At 43.1% G+C, this 16,242-nt stretch overlaps 1 protein-coding gene across 1 annotated transcript in view; it reads right to left on the reverse strand.

The window, feature by feature from the left end:
- Positions 1-16,242, reverse strand: part of ZFYVE26 (zinc finger FYVE-type containing 26) — a gene marked incomplete at its 3' end in the record, with an annotated part of 634,764 nt that overhangs the window by 75,257 nt on the left and 543,265 nt on the right.

A 16,242-nucleotide genomic window follows, 5' to 3' on the forward strand; every position in this document is an offset into this window, starting at 1 on the left:
AAACAGCAAGAAGAAACAAAACTTTCCAAGAACAAGATTAAGGCTCCAAGGAGAAGCAACAGGTTTAAACACAAAATGAAGAAAAAGACAAAGATTCCAGACTGGTAGCCAATGTCAGTAGTGTTTTATTCAGCAGATAGTAGATAGGTACAGCAGCTTCATATTATCTGACATGTTTCGCGCATGCTCTCATGCACTTCCTCAGAGAGGTTTAAACACAAGCCTGATTCTGACCAAGGCCTGAACGAAAGTTTGAACATCTGGCAGATCTGCCAGACGTTTGTGCAAAAGAATAGACAGTGCAGAAAACTGACCCTTCAGAGTGCTGACTGACAAACCTTTCTCCAGGCCCTCCTGAAGAAAAGACAAAATTTGGGGTACCCTTACCCTGCTCCAATAGACACCCTTTGATTCACACCAATACAGGTATTTACGCCTTACCTTATGGTAAATCCTACGAATAACAGGCTTACGCGCCTGAAGCATGGTATCAATGACCTTCTCAGAAAAGCCACGCCTAGCCAAAATTAGGCGTTCAATTTCCAAGCAGTCAGCTTTAGAGAATCTAGGTTTGGGTGGAGGAAGGGACCCTGAAGTAGAAGGTCCTTCCTCAGAGGCAACCTCCAAGAGGGAAGAGATGAAATCTTCAACAGATCCTGCGAGGCCAGGCAGCAGCTATTAGAATCACAGACGCTCTCTCCTGTTTAATACGAGCAATGACTAGCGAAAGGAGAGCAAATGGAGGAAATAGGTATGCCAGAACGAAGTTCCAAGGCACCGCCAGAGTGTCAGAGCGGCTTGTGGATCTCCATCATATCCAATTCCGGAACCCCCGCCTGAGGGTTATCATTGAGAATACCTCCGAATGGAGAGCCCACTCCATGGGATGAAAGGTCTGCCTGCTCAGAAAATCTGCCTCCCAGTTGTCCACCCCTGAGATGTGGATGGCAGATAGGAGACAATTGTGAGATTACGCCCACTGGAGAATGTGGGTCACCTCCTTCATTGCTAACGAACGCCGAGTTCCTCCCTGGTGGTTGATGTATGGCACAGAGGTGATGTATGCCACCGAGGTGATGTTGTCCGATCGGAATATGATAAACTGGAAAAAGCAAGTTGAGGCCAGGCTGTTAACGCATTGAAGATCGCTCTCAATTCTAGAATGTTTATGGAAAGAGAAGACTCCTCTCAAGTCCAAAGACCCTGAGCTCTTAAGGAGCCCCAAACTGCTCCCCACCCTGACAGGCTGGCGTCTGTGATCACAAATCACCCAGGAAGCATGTACCCTGAGACAGATGGTCCTGTGAAATCCACCACAAAAAAGGGGTCTTAGATGGAACTGAGCAAAAGGAATGATGTCCATGGAAGCAACCATCAGACCAATTACTTCCATGCACTGAGCCACTGACGAACTGCCAGAGGCCTGAAGTGAAAGGCAAGAAGCAGAAGTTTTGATTTTCTGACATCTGTCAGAAAAATCTTCATGGATAGAGAATCTATAACTGTTCCCAAGAAACACACCCTGGTATCTGGTACGAGGGATCTCTTTTCCAGATTCACTTTCCACACGTGGGAATGAAGAATAGACAACATCATCTCAGTATGAGATTTTGCTAGTTGAAAAGATGGTGCCTGATTAAAGATGTCGTCCAGGTAAGGCGCCACCGCTATCCCCTGAGATCTGACCACCACCAAAATGGCCCATAGAACCTTTGTAAAGATTAGAGGAGCCGTAGCAAGGCCAAAGGGAAGGGCAACAAACTGGAAAGGTTTGTCCAGAAAGACAAACCGCAGGAATTGGTGATGTTCCCTGTGAATGAGAACATGGAGATACGGGACCTTCAGATCTATCGTAGTCATGAACTGACCCTCCTGAACCAAGGGTAGAATGGAACGAATAGTTTTCATTATAAAGGACGGAACCTTGAGGAATTTGTTGAGACATTTTAGGTCCAAAATGGGTAGGAACTACAAAAAGATTTGAGTAGAATCCTTGACTTTGTTCCTCTAATGGAACTGGAACAATCACCCCCAGGGAAGATAGGTCCTTTACGCAGTTTAAGAAGGCCTCTCTCTTTACCTAGTTTGCAGACAACCTTGACAGGATAAATCTGCCCCTGGGGAGGCAAGGTTTGAATCTTATTCTGTAACCCTGGGATACTATTTTCACGGCCCAAGGATCTAGGACATCGTGGATTCAAGCCTGCCGAAAGAAGGAAAGCCTGCCCCCCCACTTGATCCACGTCTGGATCAGGGACGGTCCCTTGACTTGTTTCCCCTCCATGAGGTCCTGGATTGCTCAGGCTTAGAAGAAGACTTTTGTCCCTTGAAGTTACGAAAGGAAACACCGGGGACGGGGAAAAAGGAATACCTGGCTGTCACGGATACTAGACAGCTAAGGCTACCCCCAACCCCTCCACAACCTCACCCCTGTTGTTTCTCAGTGGTTTTGGGCACCTCAGAGCAACCACAATCTCTGGAAACTTTTGTTTGCTTGTTTTGTGGAGAGCTGGTGTATGACCAGGAAAACCCTCCTAGGCTGGTCGGGCTCCTGGAACTCCCGGTCGGCCGCCTCACAACGGACACCCGCCTAACTCCTCTCAGGTAGCCGGGCTCCTGGAACTCCCGGTCGGCCACTGGACAGCAGGACACCCGCTAACTTTACCCCTGGTCGCTCCAGCAGCCCTTTGCCCCAGAGCTCCGCTCTTTTGGGGATTGGTAGCCCATAGGAAGGACAACAGCTGTGGCAATTATCAGAGGAGAGCTCCTTTGGGAACCAGAGGTTTTGGACAACCGTAACCCCATAACTTCAACGGACTGTAACTCCGGTCCCCAGTAACGAATCATAAAATGACACCCTGGAACTGCCGCCACTCCACCGGCATCCCCCCGAAACCGCCACCCCTAGGTATTGAGATTATGTAAGACTGTGGCTCCTATGGAGGCGCCGGTCAGTCTGGAGGGGCGGGAATGGCGGGAAAATTGTGGGATTGTCCTTTGTGTTATCAAGATGAGCTGTGTGTATAAAAGGAGTGCATGTTTTACAATAAAATCAGTTCTTGTTTAACCTGAATGCTAGTCTGTCTAGTTATTTGGGTGGGCTCCAGCTAAAATCACTTTCCTGGGCTATATAGCAGCCTGTTCCAGGCAGAGAAAGGATCATCAGGCAGAGCTACCCAGTCTGGGTAGCTGGAGTCTGCCACAGGGTGGGACGCTGGGTACTGATGCTGTCGGGCATCAGGGGTGGCTACAGGCTGTGGTCACTTGCCAGCTACATAGCTGCAGTCGGCAGGGAGGAAGCAGGACCCCTTTGGCGGAGCTACCCAATTGGGGTAGCCGGGGTATCCGTCACACTGGCTTTTCCCATCCCTGAGCAATAGTTTTCCGTCATACGGTCTGGAACTGGAAAAACTTGGGATCTAAGCAACAGTAGAGTCGGAGTCTTGCAAAGTAGCAAGGACCTCCTTCAAAAGTAACCGAAGGTGCTCCAGCTTAAATCTAAAATTAACTTCCTCTGGATCTGCTGTACTAGGACTAGTTTCCCGTTCCACAGTCTCAGAGTCAGAAATGTCACCCTCAGAATCCGCTGCGGAATGATCGAGTGACTAGTGCAGACTTAGCGGAGTCAGAACTCTTAGTATGAGAAATCTTCCTCATACCACTTACAGGTAAGGCTGATAATACTGCAGAAGTTTTTTGTGCAGCAAAATCTCCTGGTAAATAAACACCCGCAAGCTTGAGACGTTTGAGGAGAAAGGGAGTCCTTGTCCCTGAACAACAAAGTCTTATTTAAACATGTGGTACAAAACTGCACAGGAGGAACAATAGGAACCTCCAAGCAAAATAAACACTTATCAAAATTTGCAGTTAAGATTGAATCAGTGTCCATAATGAAAGAAACGATCCCCACAGTAATACTCAGTATACAGAGTCTAAAAGGCAATACAATAAAGCAAAGAAAGAAGTTTGACAACTGATACAAAATAACTTATATTATCACCACTCTGCACCTCTATATCCTCAGATCACTGAGGAGACTCACCACTCCGGCGACCAGGAGACTATACCATTAGTAAGACCGGAACTCCTCACAGATGCAGATGAAAGAAAAAGACGTTCTATATCGTCACACACAGCCTAATAATTTACAAATCAGAGCCTTGGCTGCTAACCGCCCTTAAAGCTCTAAGCTCCGCTCTCTGAGCCGATATGAAAAAGGCTGAATCGGAAGAGCGGAGGTCATGTGAGCGCAACAAAACGACTGTGCCACTTAGTAAAAACGCGCGGTATGAGCACAGCAAAAATAAAATGCCCCAATGATTTCCACATAATAGCCAAATAAATAGGTACATTGCTTTAAGTTATAACACAAACCCCTTTCCACATAATAGCCTACTAGGACTTGTCACCACTCTCACAACCAGCCTCACTTAAGGGGAACCTATTAACCCCTTATGCCCCACAGTGCCTACTTTATAGTTGCCCTTGACAAATCCCTATATAAATGGAAATATGAGTCCAATAAATCCCACAGGGATATACATGTCTTCCATAAAATCCACAGGAAATAAATTCTTATATTCCATACTGCCACAGAGGAATTAACCCTTAAAAGTGCTGTCCTTCAAACCTAGAAGGCAAAAGCACTTACCTGTGGATACGGTTGAAGGGCAGGAACAACTTCCTAGGTGTGACAGATTCACCAACATCTGTCAGTGACCTGTAGAAAAAGAAAAAGCAGAGTAACCAACCCTGGTTTTCTATAAAGGGGTAGCACTGATGTTAGAAGTTAAGCAAAGACCACCATCTTCTAACTGCTAAAAGCCACCATTACTCTTACTAAAGAGATTTACATGGACATAGCATAGCCCCAAACCTTGTTTGCAGGGAAAAGTACCCATTAAAGGATTAAATATCTTCAGACACCATCTTCCCAGATCCTCCCGATGATAGAGGCAAAGAATGACTGGGGATTATGGGTAAGGGAAGTGATACCTAACAGCTCTGCTGGGGTGCTCTTTGCCTCCTCCTGCTTGCCAGGAGTTGAATATCCCACTAGTAATTGGAATGAAATTGTGGACTCTCCATGCCATATGAAAGAAAATTCAATTTCGACAGTATTAACTTAAGAAACTTGTTCAAAAGTGTCTAGATAGAAAAGATCAGAAAGTTAACTCCTACATTTGGACCAATGAATAGGTTGGAGTTCCCATCTACCCGTGCCTTACAGTGTGTCCTAGGAACATAACAGAAAAAACCGTCCCATGGGAGGCATAGATAAGAAAACCTAATCAATATCCTTGATACTATAAGAATCCAAGCTTCCTAAAAAAGGAGAAATCTACCCCTTACCAAAGCCTCTGGAGCGAGGGGTGCACCTACATGCAAACTTGGATGGGGGAGAGGAATCAATAAAACTAATGGGCACTGACCATGTCAGCATTTCCCAGAATCTAGCATTGCAGCCTTGCAAGCAGAGGAATAGTGCTCAAATGCAGTAAAAAAACAGTAAAACATTATTCTATTACCCCTATACCAGAAAAAACTCTGATCTAAGTAAAAGAAAAAGATTCATGAGCCCTGTTCTAATGAAAGGGACAAAACAAAAATCTGAGCTATATTATTAATAGGCCTGAGGAGAAAAAGCTCCTAACACCATGGAAACAAAGTAAATCTAAACCAGAATCAAATAAAATCTTTCTCTGTAAAAAGTCTAGGATTAGAAATCATGTCAGCAGACCAATATTCTAATTATAATTATGTTAGAAAGGCTTAAAAAAATCTAACTGGCAGAAACAAAAGCAAACTTCCCAGAAAGACAAAGCAATAGCTATATTAGCAACAGATATCACTGGACTGAAAATATAAGTTGCAAGCAAATAAACCCTCATAAGGAAGGAATTAACTTCCTAACTAAAGGAACTATAAAGGAAGGACTATCTTCCAAATTAATGAAGTACATGTAGTCAGAATAAAAAAGCCCCCAACTACTTTGGGAATAACTACCCAAAGCAAAATTAAATATGTCTGAAAATTATACACATTTTTAAACCTTGTGGAAGAAATAAAAGGTATACCTGGCTTAGTTTAATATCTGGATATAATCTCAGAAACTGTATAAAAACAAGTAGCTGGTATATACCCATTTACTTTAGAATAATTTACCTCTAAAGAAAGTTAGAAATAAAAAAAAATCATTTAAAAAGAGAATGAATATGCTCAATAATAAAATAAAAGGATGTCAGTAAAATATCAGCTGAAGACTCTTGATCAACATAGAAAACCACCCCTTCTGAGGACACAGCAGCCTCATAACTAGAATAAATTAACCTTAGCAGGCTAAAAACTAGTAGAAGGCCAATCTCCTGTAATAAACAAACAGAAGGAGCAGCAATACTCACAGAAGCAGCATTAGGAATGCATTATCATAGTTAAACATGAGACACAAAAACATAATTTATGCTTACCTGATAAATTTATTTCTCTTGTAGTGTGTTCAGTCCACGGGTCATCCATTACTTATGGGATATATTCTCCTTCCCAACAGGAAGTTGCAAGAGGATTACCCAAGCAGAGCTGCTATATAGCTCCTCCCCTCACATGTCATATCCAGTCATTCGACCGAAACAAGACGAGAAAGGAGAAACTATAAGGTGCAGTGGTGACTGGAGTTATAATTTTAAAATTTAGAACCTGCCTTAAAAAAAAGACAGGACGGGCCGTGGACTGAACACACTACAAGAGAAATAAATTTATCAGGTAAGCATAAATTATGTTTTCTCTTGTTAAGTGTGTTCAGTCCACGGGTCATCCATTACTTATGGGATACCAATACCAAAGCTAAGTACACGGATGATGGGAGGGACAAGGCAGGAACATTAAACAGAAGGAACCACTGCCTGTAGAACCTTTCTCCCAAAACCAGCCTCCGAAGAAGCAAAAGTGTCAAATTTGTAAAATTTGGAAAAAGTATGAAGAGAAGACCAAGTTGCAGCCTTGCAAATCTGTTCAACAGAGGCCTCATTCTTAAAGGCCCAGGTGGAAGCCACAGCTCTAGTGGAATGAGCTGTAATTCTTTCAGGAGGCTGCTGTCCAGCAGTCTCATAGGCTAAACGTATTATGCTACGAAGCCAAAAAGAGAGAGAGGTAGCCGAAGCCTTTTGACCTCTCCTCTGTCCAGAGTAAACGACAAATTGAGAAGAAGTTTGTCTAAAATCTTTAGTTGCCTGTAAGTAGAACTTCAGAGCACGGACCACGTCTAGATTATGCAAAAGACGTTCCTTCTTTGAAGAAGGATTAGGACATAATGATGGAACAACAATCTCTTGATTGATATTCCTGTTAGAAACAACCTTAGGTAAAAACCCAGGTTTAGTACGCAGAACTACCTTATCTGAATGAAAGATCAGATAAGGAGAATCACAATGTAAGGCAGATAACTCAGATACTCTTCGAGCCGAGGAAATAGCCATCAAAAACAAAACTTTCCAAGATAAAAGCTTAATATCAATGGAATGAAGGGGTTCAAACGGAACACCCTGAAGAACTTTAAGAACCAAGTTTAGCTCCACGGAGGAGCAACAGCTTTAAACACAGGCTTAATTCTAGCCAAAGCCTGACAAAAAGCCTGGACGTCTGGATGCTCCGCCAGACGTTTGTGTAAAAGAATAGACAGAGCTGAAATCTGTCCCTTTAGCGAACTAGCGGATAAACCCTTTTCTAAACCCTCTTGTAGAAAAGCTAATATCCTAGGAATCCTAACCTTACTCCATGAGTAACTCTTGGATTCGCACCAATATAAATATTTACGCCATATCTTATGGTAAATTTTTCTTGTCACAGGTTTCCGAGCCTGTATTAATGTATCAATAACCGAATCCGAAAACCCACGCTTTGATAGAATCAAGCGTTCAATTTCCAGGGAGTCAGCCTCAGAGAAATTAGGTTTGGATGGTTGAAAGGACCCTGAATTAGAAGGTCCTGCCTCAGAGGAAGAGACCATGGTGGACAGGACGACATGTCCACTAGGTCTGCATACCAGGTCCTGCGTGGCCACGCAGGCGCTATCAGAATTACCGATGCCCTCTCCTGTTTGATCCTGGCAATCAGCCGAGGTAGCAACGGAAATGGTGGAAACACATAAGCTATGTTGAAAACCCAAGGGGCTGCTAATGCATCTACCAGCACCGCTCCCGGGTCCCTGGACCTGGATCCGTAACAAGGAAGCTTCGCGTTCTGGCGAGATGCCATGAGATCCAGATCCGGTTTGCCCCAACGACGAATCAGTTGAGCAAATACCTCCGGGTGAAGTTCCCACTCTCCCGGATGAAAAGTCTGGCGACTTAGGAAATCCGCCTCCCAGTTCTCTACGCCTGGGATGTGAATCGCTGACAGGTGGCAAGAGTGAGACTCTGCCCAGCGAATTATCTTCGAGACTTCCAACATCGCTAGGGAACTCCTGGTTCCCCCTTGATGATTGATGTAAGCCACAATCGTGATATTGTCCGACTGAAATCTGATGAACCTCAGCTTTGCTAACTGAGGCCAAGCCAGAAGAGCATTGAATATTGCTCTTAATTCTAGAATGTTTATTGGGAGGAGTTTCTCCTCCTGAGTCCACGATCCCTGAGCCTTCAGGGAATTCCAGACTGCTCCCCAGCCTAGAAGGCTGGCATCCGTTGTTACAATCGTCCAATCTGGCCTGCGAAAGGTCATTCCTGTGGACAGATGAACCGGTGTCAACCACCAGAGAAGCGAATCTCTGGTCTCCTGGTCCAGATTTAGCAAAGGGGACAGATCTGAGTAATCCCCGTTCCATTGACTGAGCATGCATAGTTGCAGCGGTCTGAGATGCAGGCGCGCAAATGGCACATGTCCATTGCCGCTACCATTAAGCCGATTACCTCCATGCACTTAGCTACCGATGGGCTTGGAATGGAATGAAGGACACGGCAAGCATTGAGAATCTTTGATAACCTGGACTCCGTCAGGTAAATCTTCATCTCTACAGAATCTATAAGAGTCCCTAGAAAAGGAACCCGTGTGAGTGGTAACAGAGAACTCTTTTCCACGTTCACTTTCCACCCATGCGACCTCAGAAATGCTAGAACTATCTCTGTATGAGACTTTGCATTCTGAAAACTTGACGCTTGTATCAGAATGTCGTCTAGGTACGGAGCCACCGCTATGCCTCGTGGTCTTAGTACCGCCAGAAGTGAGCCCAGAACCTTCGTAAAAATTCTCGGGGCCGTGGCTAACCCGAAGGGAAGAGCCACAAACTGGTAATGCCTGTCTAGAAAGGCAAACCTCAGGTACTGATAATGATCTTTGTGAATCGGTATATGAAGGTAAGCATCCTTTAAGTCCACCGTGGTCATATATTGACCCTCTTGGATCATGGGTAGGATGGTTCGAATGGTTTCCATCTTGAACGATGGTACCCTTAGGAATTTGTTTAAGATCTTTAAGTCCAAGATTGGTCTGAAGGTTCCCTCTTTTTTGGGAACCACAAATAGATTTGAGTAAAATCCTTGTCCCTGTTCCGATCGCGGAACTGAGTGGATCACCCCCATGATTAAGAGGTCTTGTACACATTGTAGAAATGCCTCTCTCTTTACTAGGTTTGTCGATAACCTCGAAAGATGGAACCTCCCTTGTGGAGGAGAGGATTTGAAATCCAGAAGGTATCCCTGAGATATAATCTTTAACGTCCAGGGATCCTGCACATCTCTTGCCCAAGCCTGGGCAAAGAGAGAAAGTCTGCCCCCCACTAAATCCGTCTCTGGATAGGGGGCCCTGACTTCATGCTGTCTTAGGGGCGGGAGTAGGCTTTCTGGCCTGCTTGCCCTTATTCCATGACTGGTTGCCTTTCCAACCTTGTCTGTAACGAGCAGTAGTTCCTTCCTGTTTTGGAGCGGAGGAAGTCGATGCTGCTCCTGCCTTGAAGTTACGAAAGGCACGAAAATTAGACTGTTTGGCCCTGTCCTGAGAAAGGGCGTGGCCCTTACCTCCCGTAATGTCAGCAATAATTTCCTTCAAGCCGGGCCCGAATAATGTCTTCCCTTTGAAAGGAATGTTAAGAAGTTTAGACTTGGAAGTTACATCCGCTGACCAGGATTTAAGCCAGAGCGCTCTGCGCGCCTGTATGGCGAATCCGGAATTTTTAGCCGTAAGTTTGGTTAGATGTACTACGGCATCTGAAACAAACGCATTAGCTTGCTTAAGGGTTCTAACTTTGCTCAAGGCCTCATCCAACGGCTCTGTGCGAATCGCCTCTTCCAGAGACTCAAACCAGAATGCCGCTGCAGCCGTGACAGGCGCAATGCATGCAAGAGGCTGCAATATAAAACCCTGTTGAACAAACATTTTCTTAAGATAACCCTCTAATCTAAGTGGTACGCTTGGCTAACGTAGAAACTGCTCCCTCCAACTTAGGGACCGTCTGCCATAAGTCTCGTGTGGTGGCGTCTATAGGGAACATTTTTCTAAATATTGGGGGAGGGGAAAAAGGCACACCGGGTCTATGCCACTCCTTACTGATAATTTCTGTAAGTCTTTTTGGTATAGGAAAAACGTCAGTACACACCGGTACCGCATAGTATCTATCCAACCTACACAATTTCTCTGGAATTGCCACCGTGTCGCAATCATTCAGAGCCGCTAATACCTCCCCTAGTAACACACGGAGGTTCTCAAGCTTAAATTTAAAATTTGAAATTTCTGAATCCGGTCTCCCCGAATCAGAACTGTCACCGACAGAATGAAGCTCACCGTCCTCATGTTCTGCAAGTTGTGACGCAGTATCAGACATGGCTCTCTGTCATCAGCGCGCTCTGTCCTTAACCCAGAGCTATCGCGTTTGTCCCTTAATTCGGGCATATTATATAATACTTCTTTCATAACATTAGCCATATCATGTAAAGTGATTTGTAAGGGCCTAGATGTACTAGGAGTCTCAATCCTACGCATCTCCCGAGCGGGAGACGCAGGTACTGACACGTGAGGAGAGTTAGGCGGCATAACTTCCCCCTCGTTGTCTGGTGATAGCTTCTTTATCGGTACAGATTGACTTTTATTCAAAGCAATATCAATACAATTGGTACACATCGTTCTATTGGGCTCCACATTGGCTTTTGAACATGATGAACAAACAGTTTCCTCTGAATCAGACATGTTTAAAACAGACTTAGCAATGAAACTAACAAGCTTGGAAATCACTTTCAATAAGTTTTACAAGCAATATAAAAAACGCTGCAGCGCTTCAAAAATACAGATATAATTAAACAATTCTTAACAAGAAGTGTACTATTAGCAGAGGATTGCACCCATTAGCAAAAGGATGATTAACCCCTCGATACCCAAAACGGATAAAACAGATATCAATTAATATTTAACGCTTTTAATCACAGTCAGCACACTGTCACAGATCTGCTGTGACTGATTGCCTCCCTCACAAATGAAATTTGCAGACCCCTGAGCTCTCTAGAGACGTCCTGGATCAAGGAGGAAGAAGCAGAAAGACTGTGGAATAATTTTAACTGCGCAACAAGGCGCTAAAACAAGGGCCCTCCCACTCCAATCACAACAGTGGGAGCCCTGATATAACGGTTTCCATGCAGAAAAATATGTTAGCCATGTGGAAAAAATCATGCCCAAAGCGATTTATCACCAAAGTACCTCACAAAAAAACGAATAACATGCCAGTAAACGTTTTATTAAAAACAACATTTTTCAATGTCATGCAAAGCTATCACTAAGCCTGCTACCAGTCGCTACCACTGCAGAGAAGGCTTAAGTATTATTTCAGTGTTAACAGTATTTTCTCAGTCAAATTCTAGTCCCTAGAATATAACTCGACTGCGCATACATTTATCAGCCTGATACCAGTTGCTACTACTGCATTTAAGGCTGTACTTACATCATACGGTAACAGCAGTATTTTCTTAGTCAATTCCATTCCCAGAAAATAAAGTACCGCACATACCTCATTTGCGGAGGACCCCGCATGCTATTCCCAGTCTGAAGTTACCCCACTCCTCAGAATGTCGAGAACAGCCTTTGGATCTTAGTTACGCCTGCTAAGATCATAGATAAAAAACGCAGGCAGTTTCTTCTTCCAAATACTGCCTGAGATAGAAAAACAGCACACTCCGGTGCCATTTAAAATAACAAACTTTTGATTGAAGAATAGTTAATAGTTAAGTAAAAACTCCAGCTCCTCTCGCGACCTCCTTCTTTGTTGAGGGTTGCAAGAGAATGACTGGGTATGACATGTGAGGGGAGGAGCTATATAGCAGCTCTGCTTGGGTAATCCTCTTGCAACTTCCTGTTGGGAAGGAGAATATATCCCATAAGTAATGGATGACCCGTGGACTGGAGGAGAAACAACAGATTTTTTTACAATAAACACACTTAATATTGGTAGGAAGGTGTTCAGGGGACTCCGCTTCTAAAGGTAGATTTAGGGGCAGAATCAGTTAGCTTCATTATAGCATTTAATACCAATAAACAATTATATGCTCTCAAAAAATCTCAAAACTCATGAGGAATGGAAAACGTACCCCTCCAAAAGACATACAAGTTGAAGGCGCGTTAAAGGGACAGTATACTATAAAATAGTTTTTCCCTTAATATGTTTTCAATTACTTTTTTTTACCAGCTGAAGAGTATAAAATGTATGATATTAGCTTGTTTAAGGCTTATTTGTGTATATGAATTAGCTGATTTTCTGTTCTGAAGCCACAACCTAATAAAATGGGTTGAGCTTGTAGGTATAATCAGATCTCATTACTTTATCACATTGTGTAAATATATATTTGTCTTTATCTTATATCTGTCCGTAAACCAATCACTAATACTTGGAGAGAACAATGGAAAATTAACATTTTATTACCTTATCTCTTCTATAACCCACTGGGAGTGTAATTTCTTCTACTGACTGTGTTATCACAGCTTGGCTTCAAGGCCAAAAACTTTCAGGATGGGTGGTGATACCACAGGCTAAATAAACTAATTCAAATGCCAATATAAGGGCAATGGAAATACTTGTAAATAATTTAATACACTCCAGCAGGTAAAGTGGATCATTGGGAACAAATTAAAGGGGAGAACATTTTTGAGTAAACTGTCCCTTTAAGCTGAACTGAAAAAAACAATGCAGGTAACTAGAAAAACTCCACACCCAAAGCCTGGATAACTCTCAGCCAAACAGGATAACAAGCGGAAAAAAACGAAACAGTCATAAGGAAGATTAGTGGAACAAAATCCAAACGCCTAGATCTGGAGTTCTGCGTTAGGGTTAAAAAGCAGCGTTAAGGGGTCCTAACGCTGCTTTTTAATGCCCGCTGGTATTAGAGTCAGGCAGGAAAGGGTCTACCGCTCACTTTCTTTCCGCGACTCGAGGCTACCGCAAATCCTCTTACGTCAATTGCGTATCCTATCTTTTCTATGGAATTTGCCCAACACTGGTATTACGAGTCTTGGAAGAAGTGAGCGGTAGACCCTCTATCGACAAGACTCCAACCGCAAAAAAAGTCAGTAGTTAAGAGTTTTATGGGCTAACGCGGGAACATAAAGCTCTTAACTACTGTGCTATAAAGTACACTAACACCCATAAACTACCTATGAACCCCTAAACCCGAGGCCCCCCCCACATCACAAACCCTATAATAATTTTTTTTAACCCCTAATCTTCCAACTGGACATCGCCACCACCTACATTATAGCTATGAACCCCTAATCTGCTGCCCCTAACATCGCCGACACCTATATTATATTTATTACCCCCTAATCTGCCCCCCCCAACGTCGCCACCACCTACCTACACTTATTAACCCCTAATCTGCCGACCGGACCTCGCCGCCACTATAATAAATGTATTAACCCCTAAACCGCCGCATTCCCGCCTCGCAAACACTATAATACATTTTATTAACCCATAATCTGCCCTCCCTAACATCGCCGCCACCTACCTACAATCATTAACCCCTAATCTCCCGCCCCCAACGTCGCTGCTACTATAATAAAGTTATTAACCCCTAAACCTAAGTCTAACCCTAACCCTAACACCCCCCTAACTTAAATAAAATTTAAATTAAACGAAATAAATTTACTATCATTAAATAAATTATTCCTATTTAGAACTAAATACTTACCTATAAAATAAACCCTAATATAGCTACAATATAACTAATAGTTAAATTGTAGCTATTTTAGGATTTATATTTATTTTACAGGCAACTTTGTATTTATTTTAACTAGGTACAATAGCTATTAAATAGTTAATAACTATTTAATAGCTACCTAGTTAAAATAATTACAAAATTACCTGTAAAATAAATCCTAACCTAAATTACAAATACACCTAACACTAAACTATCAATAAATTAATTAAATAAATTACCTAAAATTAACTAAACTAAAATACAATTAAATAAACTAAACTATAGTACAAAAAAAACCAAACACTAAATTACAGAAAATAAAAAAAATTACAAGAAGTTTAAACTAATTACACCTAATCTAAGCCCCCTAATAAAATAAAAAAGCCCCCCAAAATAATAAAATGCCCTACCCTATCCTAAATTACTGATTAAGTAATCAGCTCTTTTACCAGCCCTTAAAAGGGCTTTTTGCGGGGCATTGCCCCAAAGTAATCAGCTCTTTTACCTGTAAATAAAAATACAATACCCCCCAACATTACAACCCACCACCCACATACCCCTACTCTAACCCACCCAAACCCCCCTTAAAAAAACACTAACCCCCTGAAGATCTCCCTACCTTGAGTCGTCTTCATTCAGCCAAGCCGAATTCTTCATCCAAGCGGGGCATAAGAGGTCCTCCATCCTGTTGAAGTCTTCATCCAAGCGGGGCAGAAGAGGTCTTCCATCCGATTGAAGTCTTCATCCAAGTGGAATCTTCTATCTTCATCCATCCGGAGTGGAGCGGCAGCATCCTGAAGACCTCCGACGCGAAACATCCATCCTGGCCGACGACTTCCCGGCGAATGACGGTTCCTTTAAACCAATCGGATTGACCTTGCATTCTATTGGCTGATCGGAACGTGGGGGGGGCAGGTTAGGGGTTAATAAATATAATATAGGTTTCGGCGATGTTAGGGACAGCAGATTAGGGGTTCATAGCTATAATGTAGGTTGCGGCGGTGTCCGGAGCGGCAGATTAGGGGTTAATAATATAATGTAGGTGTCAGCGATAGCGGAGGCGGCAGATTAGGGGTTAATAAGTGTAAGGTTAGGGGTGTTTAGACTCGGGGTTCATGTTAGGGTGTTAGGCTTAGAGAGTGTTTCCCCATAGGAAACAATGGGGCTGCGTTAGGAGCTGAATGCTGCTTTTTTGCAGGTGTTAGTTTTTTTTTCAGCCAGCTCAGCCCCATTGTTTCCTATGGGGATATCGTGCACGAGCACGTTTTTCCAGCTTACCGCTACCGTAAGCTCAACGCTCACTTTTCTGAGGCTAACGCAGCCATTCAGACAACTCGTAATACCAGCGTTGGCTTAAGGGTGCGCTGGAAAAAAAAGGCTTGTTAGCACCGCGGGTCTTTAACGACAAAACTCCAAATCTAGGCGAAAGTGCGCTTAACACGTCAAGTCAAAGCACGGGAAAAGACTAACATTCCTGAGCGCACAAAAGACCACAACGTGTGGAAAAAATTCTGACTAAGCGAGCAAAAAAAAACCCTGACACATGCAAAAAATAAAGCAAGGGGAACAATATAAAAATATATATATATATTTTTTTTTTCTGTCCCACAACTATATATATTAATAAATATATAACTACAGATGCCCCAATAAAGCTATAGAGTGTCATATAATCAAAATATGATACTTACCAACAGAAACTCGTCTACCGGTAAATATAAATTAGAAAGCCAAACCAGTAATTAAACATATCAGCAGAGGTTATGGAATAGGAGTATAATATAGATCATAGAAGGACGCAAAAGACAAGTCCCTGCGACAAATTATGGAAGGTCTTTGACAAATTTCCCATGAGGTGAATAGAGAGTCACAAACCATACCCCATATATATCCCTGTGACAAGCACTGTACTCTGAGGGGAAAACGAACCTCAACATAAACTGAAAACCCCTCTCTCTGAAGAATCAAATTCATATCTTCATTTTTCGACCACCTCTAGCGGAGGCAAAGTAAATACTGAAATACTGGTGGGGTTGGAGGGGTTTTGTGGAGTTCTTGGGGTTTGGGAATATTTGCCTCC

This window comes from Bombina bombina, chromosome 1 (genome assembly GCF_027579735.1).
Source record: "Bombina bombina isolate aBomBom1 chromosome 1, aBomBom1.pri, whole genome shotgun sequence".
In the NCBI taxonomy this organism is placed as follows: domain Eukaryota; kingdom Metazoa; phylum Chordata; class Amphibia; order Anura; family Bombinatoridae; genus Bombina; species Bombina bombina.